Below are 16048 nucleotides of genomic sequence, written 5' to 3' on the forward strand. Positions count from 1 at the left end.
GGCAGATGCTTAACAGACTGAGCCTCCCAGGTGGCCCTCTATATCTTTTTTTTTTTTAAATATTTTATTTATTTACTCATGAGAGACACAGAGAAAGTGAGAGAGAGAAAGAGAGAGAGAGAGAGACTGCACTAAACTGCTGAGCCACCCGGGTTGCCCTGTATCTTCTTCTTTTTTTTAAGATTTTATTTATTTATTCATGATAGAGAGAGAGAGAGGCAGAGACACAGCAAGAGGAAGAAGCAGGCTCCATGCCAGGAGCCTGACGCGGGACTCTATCCCGGGACCCCAGGATCACCCCCTGGGCCAAAGGCAGGAGCCAAACCACTGAGTGACCCAGGGATCCCCTGTATCTTCTTTTTTTTTAATGTAAATAAGGAAACATAGATATTACCCTGTCACATTTAAAAAAATAATTTAATAAATGTAGTTAAATATAGTTGGCTGCCTTTGTTTTTTTTTTTTTTTTTTTTTTTTTATTTATGATAGTCATCACAGAGAGAGAGAGAGAGAGAGGCAGAGACACAGGCAGAGAGAGAAGCAGGCTCCATGCACCGGGAGCCCGACGTGGGATTCGATCCCGGGTCTCCAGGATTGCGCCCTGGGCCAAAGGCAGGTGCCAAACCGCTGCACCACCCAGGGATCCCAGTTGGCTGCCTTTGTAATCTCATAACTTTAGACATTAGAAATGGTATTCTGAGAAGTGATCTATATGCCTTTCTCAGAATAATTTTCTAAATATATGTTATGTAATTTCAAATGTGATTGCCAAAGGAATCCATGAAACTTACAGAAAGTTAAGAAACCTTGATCTAAAGGAATCTCAACCCATCAAGAGGCTTTGAAACAATGAGCAACATTCTGAGATTTGTGTTGGTTTAATTCTGCTTTAATCATCATAATATACTGGAGATTTCCTGGGATCCCTGGGTGGCGCAGCGGTTTGGCGCCTGCCTTTGGCCCAGGGCGCAATCCTGGAGACCCGGGATCGAGTCCCACGTCGGGCTCCTGGTGCATGGGGCCTGCTTCTCCCTCTGCCTGTGTCTCTGCGCCTCTCTCTCTCTCTCTGTGACTATCATAAATAAATAAAAAATTTAAAAAAAATTAAAAAAAAATATACTGGAGATTTCCTAAGTCCTACTTTAATGTCTCAGACTAAGGACAAAGCCTTCCTCATCCTTTGCTATGTAACCAGCATCACAGTAACTAACCCAGTCAGCCAATGGAATCTAATCCCTTGTGGTCCTGACTGATGCTCTTGATGTAGGTGCCATGTAGCCCAACTATTGTCTGGTTGGCAGTTCTTTGGTTCTTTTTTGTGTCATGGTCATTAACTTCCCCTTGGGGAAGGAAATAGAGCTATAAGGTATGTTTCCTACTCTAGCACAGTGATTCTCAAACTCTAGTATCTGAGGCCGTATGTTTAGGAGTTAAATACATGAGCATGAATGCCTGGGTTCAGATCTTTTCTCTGTCACTTACTAGCGGAGTGACCTTTGATAGATTGCTCTCGGTGCCTCTGTGTCTTCATCTGTAAAGTGAGATGATGCATGGGTGCACTCAGGAAAGAACTTGGTATATGGTAAGCACATAATGAATATTACTTGTTATTCAATATATAGAATTCTGGGCCATAGCCCAACCCCAGAATCAGAATCTCTGGGAGCTTGACCACATGCAGTTTTCAAGGTCCACAGGTGATTTTAATATACTTTAGAGAAATGTTTCCCAATAGTTTTCATTATTGCCCCTCTAAGAAGCCACTTTTCTCTAATTATCCTCTCCTTATGGAATTTTAGTACCATAGGTATATATGCTATATATCTGTTTATATACTTTGCCCCTTTGAAGGATGACACATCATTGTAAGACCTAAGATTTTGGAACCCACACCCCACAAACCAATTTTAGCCCTTCCTGTTGAGAGTACATGCTTTAAAACAGCAGGTTCTCAGTCTTGGCTCAACAGAATGAAATAAGGAAGTTTAAAAAGAAAGAAAATACCCATGCCAGGGGCACACCCTCAGTTAAATTGGAACCTCTGGGAGTGGGACACAAATAAAATTATCTTTTTAAAGATCCCCAGATGATTCCAATATGAAGTCAAAGCTGAGACCCACTGCTTTAAACTTTGAGATCCTCTTACAGGAGATTAAAATCTTGTTGGCAAACAGGACCTACAAGCATGAACATAAACAATGTAGAAATAAAAGGAACAGTGAGTGCTGCAGAAGTTCAGAAAAAGGGGAAACCAATCAGATGTTCTGATTAGGAGAAGCTTTGTGAACTAGACTGATTCTGAGCAGGATCTGGAATACAGAAAGAAGAGAAATTTCAAATGTGGAAATGACATGTCCAAAGGTATAAAAAGGGCATAGTATGCAGTAGATTGAATGGTGGTACCCCAAACTATATGTTTACCCAGAACCTGTGAATGTGACCTTATTTGAATGAAGGGTCTTTGCAGATATAATTGAGTTAAGGGTCTCCAGATGAGATCATCCTGGGTTAGGGTGGTCCTAATGACAAGTGGCCTTAGAAGGAAAGAGAACAAGAGAAACACGGAGAAGTCCATGTAAAGGCAGAGGCAGAGATTGGACTGATGTATATACAATCCAGGGAACATCAAGGATTGCCAGCAATACCAGAAGCTGAAAGAAGCAATGAAGGATTCTCTGTTGGACTCTTAGGGAGGGAACATGGCCCTGCTGATAATTTAATTTCAGACTTCTGGACTCTGGAACTATAGAACACATTTCTGTTATTGTAAACCACCTAGTTTGTAGCAATTTGTAATGGCAGCCCTAGGAAACTAATGCAGAGAACAATGAAAGCAATCTGATAGAGTAAAGGAATTGTAGTAAGAGTAAAAAATAAAATTGGAAATATAGGGTGGGTCGAAACAGGAAAGCCATTGTTTGCACAGTGTAATGCCTGCAATGAAAACAATTAGAGGTCTGGGGATTGAAAGTGCAACCTGATAAAACCAATGTTACTGGAGAGTTAATCTAGCAATTAATGGTGTTTAACCTACAGGGAGTAAATAGAGAAACCACCTACAATTATAACAAAATTAAGTTAGAGAGTACGGGAAAGCTGAATGAGTAGGATAGCTTCAGAAGGAAAAATAAGGGACGTCTGGGTGGCTCAGTTGATTGAGCATCTGACTCTTGATTCCAGCTCAGGTCATGGTCTTACGATCAAGGGATGGAGCCCTGAGTTGGGATTCGTGCTAAGTGGGAAGTCTGCTTAAGGATTCTCTCCCTCTGCCCCACCCCTACTCATTCTCTCTCTCTCTCTCTCTCTCTGAAATAAAGAAATAAATCTTTTTAAAAAAAGCCTTGACACTTGACCTTTATGACCTTGAAAAAGAAGAATGTTTCCATAATGACTTTAAGATTTGAGCTTAAATCAATTTGTATTCCACCTAGAATCAAATGATACATTGGCTTTAACTAATTTATTTTTAAATTCAGGCTTTTTTTTTTTTAACAACTTCTTTGGGGTATATTTTTCATAGAAAATTAACCAATTTAAAATATACAGTTCAGGGATTTTTAGTAACTATGAAGTGGTACAACCATCAACATGAATCAGTTTTAGAACATTTGCATCCCCCTAATAAAATCCCTCATGCTCATTTACAGTTACTCCCAGCTCAGACCCCCCCAGCTTCAGGCAACCACTGTTCTAGTTTCTTTCTCTATAAATTTGCCCTTTTTTGGAAATGTTATATAGATGGAATCACACAATATGTGGTCTCTTGTATCTGGCTTATTTGTCTTCACATGTTTTTGGAGTTCATCCATTACATAGTTCCTTTGTATTGAATAGTATTTCATTGTATAGTTAGACCACATTTTATGTATCCATTCACCAGTTGATGAATGTTGGGGTTGTTTCCAGTATTTCTTGGTATGAATATTCTAGTTCAAGTCTTTCTGTAGACAGGTTTTCATTTCTTTTGAGTAGAAGTAGATACCTAGGAGTAGAATTGTTGGGTTGTTATGGGAATTTTATGTTCAACACTAAGAAGCTCCAAACTGTTTTCCAAAGGGGCTGTACCAATGCTTGCTTCAGCCCCACATACACAAAGGAGCTTTACCATCTATATTCTTACTAGCAATGGATGAGGGTTCTCATTTCTCCATATCCTTGCCAACATTCGTTATTATGTCTTCTGGCCATTCTAGTTGTGTAAAATGGTATCTCACTGTGGTTTTAATTTGCATTTTAATTTGCATTTTCCTAATGAATAGTGTTGTTAAGCATCTTTTCATATGGCCATTATCCACTCATCTGTCTTCTTTGATGAACTCTTCCTGTTTATGCCTTTGCCTGTTTTTTGATTGAGTTGTCTTATTATGGAGTTCTAAGAATTCTTTACATATCTTGAATATAAGTCCTTAATTTTTTTTAAAGATTTTATTTATTTATTCATGAGAGACAGAGAGAGAGGGGCAGAGACACAGGCAGAGGGAGAAGCAGGCTCCATGCAAGGAGCCCGACGCGGGACTTGATCCCAGGTCTCCAGGATCACGCCCTGGACTGAAGGCGGTGCTAAACCGCTGGGCCACCAGGGCTGCCCTAGAAGTCCTTAATTTGACATGAGTTTTGCAAATATTTCTTCCCAGTCTGTTGCTTGTCTTTTCATTTTCTTAATGATGCAGTTTGAAGTTCAAAAGTTTTGAATTTTGATGAAGTCCAGTTTATGTGTATTTTTTCTAGTATGTGCTTTGGGTGTCATGTCTAAGAAATCTTTACCTAACCCAAGATCTCAAACATTTTCTCCTGTATTTTCTTTTCTTTTTTTTTAATTTTCTTTTAAAAGCTTTATTATTTTAGCTCTTACATTGAAATCTATGATCCACTTTGACTTAGTTTCTGTGTATAGTGTGAGGTGAAGATCTAAGTTAATTTTTTGCAGGTGGATATTCAGTTGTCCCAGCACCCTTTGTTGAACAGAATCCTTTCCTCATTAAATTGCCTTGGTACCTTTGTCAAAACGCAATTGACTATATTGTAAGAATTTGTTTGTGGACTCTCAGTTCTGATCCATTGATCTTTATATCACTACTATACTGTCTTGATAACTGTAGCTTTATGCTATGTTTTTCAATTGGGAAGTGAAAGTCCTGCAATTTGTTTTGTTTTGTTTTCAAAACTGTTTTGGCTATTCTAGATGTTTTGTATTTCCATATAAATTTCTGGATCTGCTTATCAATTTCTGCAAAAAAGCCTGCTGGAACTCTGATAAGAATTGCATTGAATTTATAGACCAATGTGAGAATTGTCATTCTGGCAATATTGAGTTTTTCCCTGAACATGGAATATCTTTTCATTTATTTAGATCTTCTGTAGCAAAGTTTTAAATTTTTCAGTGCACAAGTAAGTATTATTCCTTGTGATGCTATTTTGGTTAGAATTATATTCTCAATACATTCTCATTACTGAATTGTTACTTTCCTGTATATACTAAATTATTATTGCACTTGTTGATTAATACCTTTTAAATTAGTTAATTGACATGTGAATGAGAAGAAGAAAATTTTTAGACAAAGGAGAGAGAAGGAGGTACACTTAAAGATAGATTGATACAGGGGTGCCTAGGTGGCACAGTTCATTGGGTGTCAGGCTCTTGGTTCCAGCTCAGGTACTGATCTCAGGGTTGTGAAATTGAGTCCTGCACCAGGCCCCATGCTCAGTGCAGAGTCTGCTTAGGATTCTCTCTCCCTCTCCCTCTGCCCCTCCCCACCATGTTCTCCCACTAAAAAAAATAAATAAATTTTCTAAAAATGAAGATAGATTTAGGGGCACCTGGGTGACTCAGTCAGCTAAGCATCTACCTTCAGCTCAGATCATGATCTCAAGGTCTGGAGATTGAACCCCACATTGGGTTCCCTGCTCAGGGTAGAGTCTGCTTCTCCTTCTCACGCTCTCCTCCCATTCATGCACACAATCCCTCCCTCTTCTTAAATAAATAAATAAAATATTTTTAAAAATTTTTTAAAGATAGATTTATACAGTGTAAGCTTGGTATTTTAATTTAAATTTGTGAAGGTCCATGGCATGTAGTTTGATAGAGTTTACAAGGGCTACCTCATGGAGTGTTTGTAAGATTGAAACAGATAGCATATGTAAAGTACCTGGCACAAATATCAACTTCAAATGCTCTAGCGCTGGTATTCAGAAGGGAAACATTTGCTCAGGAGTAAAGTTGGCTTAGTGCTTACTGTTTTCTTGTCAATTTTGGGAATCATGAGGTTGTCAGGACTGTCCTTTGTACACATCGAGGCTCTCCTGACTATTTTCTCTTAGTTGGATCTTTCTCTTGCTGTTTCTTTAGTCTGTTTTCTTTTCCATTTTCTCCACTTAAGTCAATGTGAATGATGATTATTAATATTTGAGCTCTGAAATTAATATTTCAGACAAAAACTTTTAGAAAGCAAACTGATGCATTTATCTATTGAGTTTTTTATTGCCTGTGGAACAGCATTGGTATTTTTCATCTTCTACTACATTTGTTTTTTTTTTTTTTTAATTAATTAATTATTTATTTATTCTTGAGAGAGAGAGGCAGACAGAGACAGGCAGAAGGAGAAGCAGGCTCCATACAGGGAGCCCTACGTGGGTCTCAATCCCGGGTCTCCAAGATCATACCCCGGGCTGAAGGCAGGCGCTAAACCGCTGAGCCACCCGGGCTGCCCCCTTATACTCCATTTGAAGGAGAGGGAAACTTTATTCATTCACATGTTCATTCAGTCATTCATTCATTCATTCATTCATCATTTCCCATTTATTGAGTGGCTACTACCTGCAAGGCTCTGTGCTAGTTGGAAGGTGATTCCACAGAAACAAATAGACAGAATAAGTCTTTTGCCATTTTCTAGGTAGAAAAGACTGTCTTAAGAAGGAACACAACTAGTGGTCTCAGAAAATATTGCTTGGATCAGGATAAATAAGGGTCATGTGAACATCTACTGCTTCATTAAATTTCCTTTCTGGGTTAGAGATTCTTTGAAAAAGCTATCGCCATCTGGCTCATGTTTCTACTCAAAGGTACCTTTGAGTGGTATCCAAAGTTATGGAATCAAGTAACATTGTATTTTTCCAGCTCTGTTCTTTAAACTTAAGGGATACTAGCTAAGATCTCCTCCTAATTAACTGTGTGACCTTGGGCAAGTCACTTCATCTCCCTGCACTGACACATCATGTAAAGTGATTTTGGAGGACTTTTCTCACTCTAGATTCTATTTTCCAACTCTTCCTGAGTTTTGGGACTATGATTCTCTGGGTGGTAGAGAAAGGAGGGATGTGACAAAGAAGAGAGGAATCTCTTTCAGATGGCTTCATGTTTTTTTTTTTTAAAGATTTTATTTATTTATTCATCATAGTCACAGAGAGAGAGAGAGAGGCAGAGACACAGGCAGAGGGAGAAGCAGGCTCCATGCACCGGGAGCCCGATGTGGGATTCGATCCCGGGTCTCCAGGATCGCGCCCTGGGCCAAAGGCAGGCACCAAACCACTGCGCCACCCAGGGATCCCATGCTTCATGTTTTCAAGATATGGGATGTCCAAGTATATAAGTGACTGAAAATAAATGACTGTAACTTGTTGAATATGGGACAAAGAACGGGGCATGCATGGTTCTCTACCCATTTCATTCTCTTTTACTTTTGAGAATAAATTGCTGGGATCATAATTCTGGTCAGTTTTTCCATGCCTGAAGTTTGTTTTACAAGGTAGGTTCCCAGCTGGAGAGGCCTTTGATTGTCCACTTTTGCGTATAACTTGTTGGATAAACCTGTCTAATTCAGGAGTTCAGCCTTAAGATGCCCGTTGTTGTTCTTCATCTAAGCTACATCCTCTAACTTGACCTTTATGAATGATGATGATTATGTTGGTGGTGGTGATGATGATGATGATGATGATGATTAGGATAATAATAAAGGTGATAAGGCAGCCCGGATGGCTCAGCGGTTTAGCGCTGCCTTCAGCCCAGGGTGTGATCCTGGAGACCCAGGATCGAGTCCCACATCAGGTGCCCTGCATGGAGCCTGCTTCTCCCTCTGCCTGTGTCTCTGCTTCTGTCTCTCTCTGTGTGTCTCTCATGAATAAATAAATAAAATCTTTAAAAAAGATGATAAAGGTGATAGGTTCTCCATTGGCCCGGTATCTTTTGATTCAGAACTCAAGTGGAGAAGAGAGTAGTGTTATTTATTGGATCTCCACAAACTTTAACACCTGTCTTCATCACTAATTGCCACTAGGCTTTAGTAAGGAAAACATCAGAAAGATGGCCCAAAGTTGCTCAAGAAATATTCTGCAGAGCCTTTGGAGGTGCAGATCACCAGTTATACAGCCTTTAGAAAAAGAAGTCAGGTGGCCAATTTAGAATATTCGAAGAGGTTGACAAATATGAATTGGGTGACTGCTTTATTCTTTGCTTTAAAATTAGTAGTCCTCTCCCGGAACACAATTAGAGTATTTCTAGAATCAGTCAGTCACTGCTGTCAGGATGTAGTGGTTCAGGTACTTTCAGCCATTACCCAAAGATCTGAACAATGCACTTACAGTTTTCCTCAATTTATACTTGTAAATTCTATATTCTGATTCATAGAAAAAAAAAGCCAGATCTGGTAAAAAAAGGAAACTCTTATATTTTATGGCTTCATGCTTTTTACTTTCATATTTAAAACAAAAATTGGAAAGAGGAATTCTGTATCCTAATTAGTGAATATCCTGAAACAATTGTTCCAGGTAATCTTTACATGGCATCATTAATTCTGAGTATGTGGGAGTTGTCAACTTGGAGTTGTCTTACTTTATCCTCTTGTTTGGTAAGTCTTTTTGGATGAAACCAAAATATCTATCTGTGTTTCCAGCTCTTTCTTGAGGCTCTGGATATATCTTTCTAACTGTCTGCTGGACCTCTTCAGATTAACAGCCTACCGTGAATTCCACAGATCCAAATTCTAACCATAAGACTTCCTCTTCCTGCTATAATGTATTACCTCGCTTAAAGGCATCAATCCCATGAGTCACCAGCTTCATGTGTGAGATGCTGCTCTGCTCCTCTGGCTTCCTCTCTAGGACCCAGCCCCTTCTCTCTGAGTGCCTTCTGCATATTCCCCATGTCTGTTCTTACTGCTAGTCTTGTACTATCGCTGATTGTGTCTAACCCTGGCTATCACAGTAGCCTTCTGTCCGCCTCCTCCACACCATTCTGAACAATATGACAAAGTTTCTGGAGCAATCTTGCTAAAATAAGAATTTAATCATGTCACTCCCATAATCAAACATACAGTCTCCTTGAGACCTGCAGGAGAGTTGAAACTTGCTAGACAAGACATTTAAAGAGGCCTTCTTGTTCTGATTATTGTTTGTCTTTTTAAGCCACATTTCCCTTTATCTCTCCTTCCTTGTGAACCCTAAACTCAGTTTACCCAGGGCTGTTTATGTTTAGTGGCTATTACACGCCCCTCTCCATCTCTGTACCTTTAGACTGTAAGTTTTGCCTTTCCTCCATTATCACCCTCCTGTTGTGTGGCCTTACTAAAATACCCCTTCTCTCATAATCATATCCAGAGTCATATTTTCCCCTTGTAGAGCAGCTACTGTTAGCACCCTGGCCATTAACCCTGGGAACATCATTTCCATACATACCAAGCAAATGGGCTTCCAGCTGTGAGCAGCTGCCTGAGGACCTCCCTCTTGTTCCTGGAACCAGGGCAGGCCATGAGCTCTGGAATTTTTTATTCCCTAAGAATAGCTCTCAACCAATGAATGAAGCAAGCTAGAGGATGAAAACCCAGGTGTCCTTGCCCCTCTGGATAACTGAGGCATCTTCTGTACTGTCTCTCTAGAATTCCCCAGCAGGACTGAACCCAGTTGCTCACAGCAGGAATCTGCTGAGTAATCACCTTTTATTATTGCTACCTTGCTTCCTTGCCCAACTTCCCTGCTCCCCTGCTGGTGCTTTCTCTCACCCCCCAGATAGACCATTTGCACACACAGTCTTGTCTCAGGGTCAGCTTTGGGTAGGACCCAACAGTAACACACTGTGTGCATGCTCTCATGGAAGGCTTCTTGGGCTATTTGCTTTGGGAAATATTCATTTGGGACTCCTCAAAATTAGGAACGGCATCTTCCTTGTGTATTCCTTTCAACATCTAGCATCACCTCTTACTTAGGTGCTTAATGACTAAAGATTGAGTGGAAGTATTTAATAGGGAGGGAAATCTGCATTAGAAAGCCAACACTGAAATTTTTAAGTGCATAAGAGTAACTTCCATAATAGTGATGACCACAGGTGCCTTTGGAGCTTTGCTCTAACAGGCAAACAAATTATTTGTCACCTTTATTCCATACTTTTCAAGTAACCTGGCATTGAGAATCACATTTCCTTATACCTGTCCTGTTTCACCCCTTCACCTCTAAGCTCACTGAAGACTGGCCTTTGATTTATGCTTCTTTAGAGTATTGGCCCACCTAGCCTGATGTCTTACACATCATGTGTACTCAACTCCAAAAACATTTTTTTTACACTTTATGATTATTTTTTTTTAGTAATCTCTACACCCAGTGTGGTGCTCCACCTTAGAACCCCAAAGATCAAGAGCCACATACTCTTCTTGACTGAACTAGCCAGATGCCCCCTCCTTTATATGTGTCATAAAGCACCCAAGAGTGTTTCAAAATGGTTTATCTTTTAATCTAGTTTATTTTTCAATAATCATCTTTATACTAGTCATTTTTCTGCCCACTATAGAAAAGTCAACCAGCAGAGTTCTATCTGATACAAATGTTTAAGTCAAAATCCTCCAAATTAATGGGGTTTTACTTTACTTATGAATTCCATGAACAATTATTGAAATGAGAGTCTTCTAGAAAGAGTGTGTGATACAAATGAACGGTCTCTGAAGATCCTAATTTTGTCGGCTTCATCCTTCAGCTTCTTTTTTTGCTGTCACCTCTAATGCAGCATTTGTTCACATTTAGCTCTCTCGCTGCTCCAAAGAGGCAGTCTACAGATCTTGTAACTTTTCCTGCAGCCAGAAAATCTAATTCACCATAACAGACACAGCTGTGTGTGTTCCCTAGGCTGCTGTAGACATAACCCTTTAAAAGTTAGCTTAGTTAAAAGAAATAAAAGAACACAACAATGGGGGGCGGAGGGGGAGTGTGGAATCAGTTGTTGTATGGCCTGGACCCAGTCATATCTTTCTTATAAAGCGGCTCTTTCTGTGTTTGATACATCAGCTTTCTCTCATCATAGGCAAGTCCTGAGAGATCATAGTTTCACTTAGGCCTCATCCCTTAGAAAAGAGTTTTAGAGGTTCCTCTGCCAATGGCATTTGCAGCCAAGAAGGGACAGATTAGGGGTGTCAGTACTCACTTCACGTCTCTGGATGGTCCACAAATCTGCATGATTTAACATAAAGGGATAAAAGTCAGACACTTTTGAATATACTGTGCGTGTAAATATGGGCAGAAGGTTTGTGGATGTAGTGGTAGTTCAGAAGCAGTTCGTTTATGAGAAGGAATGCAGGTACGATGTAGATGTGTCTAAAGAAAAAATATTCTGCATGAAACTATACTCATAGGATTACCCTTCTGACATTCTTTTTTTTTAATGTAAAATAAACTTTGGATGAAATGAATCTGAACTCCGAAAGATTTACCAATGATTGTTAAAGAACAATGGAACACATAGTTGGCCAGGGAGTAGCAGTTGCTCTGGATGACCGTCTCTTCTGGATGGGCAGAGAGATTTGCCAACAGGAAGGGATCTGCGGTCCAGGTATTACATTGTTACGCTTCGGACGGGCTGCATAATGTGATGCCTCATGCAAAATGGAAATGCAGAGCTTTTTGTTCAAAACTTATTAAGAATTTCAAGACGGTGGCAGCGGATCTTTAAGCCACATTGCAGGAGAAGAGCCTGTGTGACTGCACAGGTCCCACACCTGTGAGGCTGGTCCTGGTTACTCTCCATTGATTGAGATCCTTCTCCACAGCCCTTTATTCACAGTGGTTCTTGGCCAAATAAAGTGCTCTTGGACACACATTTGAAATCGGAAGTGCACCTGAGCCAAGACAAGGGCTGTGTAAGCATGATTCTGTAATTTCTGCCTCTCCACACCATAGTCTAAACCATCAGAGATTTGTTAGGAAGGGCTGGTTCTTAATAGAACCTCAATAATTCATCCTAGAAGGTACTCTCTCTTTCCTTACCCCTTGGCTGTCACCTGTCAAAAGCCAAGGCCCCAGTCTTGGTATCTCAAGGTTTTAGGCCGTCATCTGCTCCCACAGTGCTAGGGAATAAGGGGTAAAGGGCAAATGCACCCATGTTGTTAGTTCACTATGGTCTTTTCCACAAATCCCTCCCTGGTCTCCTTTGCTGCAACTGAATCCTTGCACCAATTTTTTTTTTTTTTTTTTTTTTTTTAAGAGCCACCCACCAGGCAGGTCTGAGAAGTCTCTTTTAGGCCTTCCCTTCCTCCCTACCTCACTCCCTGGAGTGGGAGAGAGGAAAGAGAATAGCTTCATGAGTTAGAGAACTTGGTCTTCTTTCTCCTCCTGCCCCAAACTCCACCCCTCTCCTTATCTTGGAGGCCCAGTTGTATCCTTGAATTTATCCTTGACTTGTATTACTTTACTCTCCCTGGGAATAGAATGCGGGAATTGAACAATTTATGTTTTCTCTGGAAATTAGAAGGAAGATGTAGTGGGTACGTGATCTACCTCTGCTGTACATTCAGTTTTATGTTCCTGAGCCAAATGGGTTTCATGTATCTACTAAGCCACAGATAATTTGAGAACAGCCTGTATTAGTAATCCTGAAAAATTCCAAGAATAGTTCTATAGGAGTGCCTCCAAATTTGATTAGAAATCTTTGCTCACTGTCATCATATTTCTTCCAAGCCTTAAAAACACATGTGTTGTGTGAATTAATTTTATTGTAATTTCCTAATTAATGTCTTTAAAAAGCATGGGCTGTAATGGTTATTGGTGTCCTGACAAACCAGGACATTCGAGTGGATTTTAAACGAAGTTATGATACTGAGCAAAGTAAACTTCCAAACACATTGTGATTCTTGTTATCAAAAGTGGCTAATAGGGGTGCCTGGCTGGCTCATTTGGCAGAGCGTGCAACTCTTGACCTCAGGGTCATGCAGGGACTTTGAGCCCCACGTTGGTCAGAGAGATGACCATAAAAAAATTTAAAAATAAAATAATTTCTCAAAAAGTAGTTATGAGCAAAGTTATGGAAAGGCATTTTGGGGCAACTTAAATCCTAACATCTATTAAATGGGAATAATCCTACCTATCCTTTTATTTATTTCAGATGGAAAATGCCAATGTTTTTTTAAAATGGGAAATTTAATAAGAAGGCATTACTTCTACTAATGTAATTATATTTAAGTATTATTTTAGTTTTTAGAATCTATGACTTCTTAAGGTCCAACTGTTTTTTAATGAACTAGAATTTAGTAATAGATTTCTCCATTGAGTTAGATTTTTGTAGAACCTAAATTATTGTTTAATTGATACTTCCACTTAGATATTGGTAAGACATATTGAGTATACATTAGAGATGCTAAAAGGATCAGTTTATCCATATCCAAATTACCTGTGTTATAGGTATGAATTTATACTAAACACAATTTTCCATCAGTTATTGGGAAGAATAATACTGGTCTGTTTCCAAATCCAAATGCTGGATTTGTGGATTTTACTTAATGCATTTTTAAAAAGATTTTATTTATTTATTTGAGAGAGAGAGAGAGTGAGAGTGCACACAATAGGGGGGAGGAGCAAAGAAAGAGGAAGAAGCAGGCACCCCTCCCCCCCTCCAGTTGAGCAGGGAGCCAGACGGATGTGGGGCTGGATCTCTTCAGGACATGAATTTCAGACACTGACCGACTGAGCCACCCAGTTGTCCCTACTTAATATATTTCAACATGAATGTTTTTTATAGCGTTATTGCAGTATAATCAACACATAAGAAACTATGCATATTTAAAGTGTACAGTTTGGGGGATCCCTGGGTGGCTCAGTGGTTTAGTGCCTGCCTTTGGCCCAGGGCATGGTCCTGGAGTCGAGGGACTGAGTCCCACATCAGGCTCCTTGCATGGAACCTGCTTCTCCCTCTGCCTGTGTCTCTGCCTCTCTCTCTCTCTCTGTGTCTCTCATGAATAAATAAATAAAATCTTTAAAAAAATAAAATGTACAGTTTGATAAATTTTAACATAGACAACCTTGAAAAGCATCACCACTATTAAGATAGTGAACATACCACCTCCAGAAGTTTCCTTGTGCCCATTTGTGATCCTTCTCTCTCACATCTTCTCAAGGTCCCCTCCCAGCCATCTCTAGGCAACCATTTTTTTTTTAAATTTTATTTATTTATGATAGTCACAGAGAGAGAGAGAGGCGCAGAGACACAGGCAGAGGGAGAAGCAGGCTCCATGCACCGGGAGCCCGATGTGGGATTCGATCCCGGGTCTCCAGGATCGCGCCCTGGGCCAAAGGCAGGCGCCAAACCGCTGCACCACCCAGGGATCCCTCTAGGCAACCATTGATGTGCTTTCTGTCATTATAGATTATTCAGCATTTTCTGATTTTTGGGGGGAGTGGTGGGGATCAGGTTTCTTCAACTCACCATAATTAACTTGAGATTCATTCATGCTGCATGCTGTTTTCAATAGTTCATTTTTAAAAATCACTGAATAGTATTCTATTGTACAGATACACCATACCCTATTCATTCATTCCCCATCAAGTTTTTTTTTCTCTTATTCTTCTCTTCTTTAGGCTAATGCCAGTCTTTCTTCAATCACACCTCCAGGGAGGCCGCATAGTATCACAGGAGTTTTATTGTCAACATCTCTAGATCCAAATCTCAGGCATGTTTCTTGTGTGGACTATTTCCTCATATGAAAATTGAGTCTAGTAGTACATACACCAATAGGACCGTTGTAAGGGTTACATATATAAAACACACAGAACAGAACGACACATAGTAAGGGCTATTTGTGTATTGGTTATGAGAACGATTCCTATGGCTATAATTACTATTATTAATTCTATCTGGCATGTTTTGTAGAACTTCCAGTCTACAGTAAACCCTCAATAGGTTTATTTTTACCTATTACTGTTGATTTTACTAATATGACTATAGCACCTAACAACTGTTTGTTCCCTTTTTCTTGCCCCTTTTACCGTTTTCAGTTTTGTCACCATTCTTGTTTCTAGCACTCCCAGGACTACTTAAGCAGGCAGTTGTTCTTCAGGGTGACAGAGGGACCTGCAGCAGCAACAGTAATCCCAGCACTGGTCAGACATGAAGCTTCTCCAGCCTCACCCTAAACCAACTGAATCGGAGACTCTGGGGGATGGGGCCACAGTCTGTGTTTTCGGAGCCTTCCCCGTGATGGTGCTGAAGCTAAGAACTAGAGCACTGGGGTAATCACCAGGCTTGGGCAGGAGTTAATGCAAGCTCAGTTCACATCAACGTCCCTGTTAGCGAAAGCACACTGTTGACTAATTGAGCTTAATATCAACTAAAACCCCTAAGTCTTTTTCACACATGTTGCTACTAATCCCCATATTCCCTATCTAGTACTTGTACAGGATTCTTTTTGGACTGAAGTATAAATCTTTACATTTATCCCTATTAAACTTAATCTTGTTAGATTCGGCCCGTCGCTCCAGTCATGTTTGGGGAAATCTTAGTTCAGCTGGAATGAGCCATGACAAAAAAGCAGGGCCGGGAGACGGAGGAGGGATGCTGAAAGGACAGCGTCCTTTTATATGAGGGCCTGGTCGCGATGATGGGATTCGGTCTAAGGCTGGCTTCTAATTACACACTTGAGACCCTGGGGTGGGGGGTGTGTGTGGGTGGGGTGGGGCAGGGGGGGTAGTGGAGGCTGGTAGTTTGATTTTAGTTCAATTCAACTAACATTTATGGGGCATCCACCAAGTTCCTGGCTGGGAACAAGTAGAGGGGAGGTACTAAGTAGCCCTTTCTTTAGTGGCAGAT

At 40.2% G+C, this 16048-nt stretch overlaps 1 long non-coding RNA gene across 1 annotated transcript in view; it reads left to right on the top strand.

Moving 5' to 3' along the window:
* LOC144305220 (uncharacterized) overlaps positions 1–15700 on the top strand; it is a 54920-nt gene extending 39220 nt beyond the window's left edge. Inside the window, exon 3 of the long non-coding RNA XR_013372279.1 lies at positions 15238–15700. This is a non-coding gene — a long non-coding RNA (uncharacterized LOC144305220). The remainder of the gene's footprint in view (positions 1–15237) is intronic.
* The last annotated feature ends 348 nt before the right edge of the window (positions 15701–16048 follow it).

This window comes from Canis aureus, chromosome 35 (assembly GCF_053574225.1).
Source record: "Canis aureus isolate CA01 chromosome 35, VMU_Caureus_v.1.0, whole genome shotgun sequence".
NCBI lineage: Eukaryota > Metazoa > Chordata > Mammalia > Carnivora > Canidae > Canis > Canis aureus.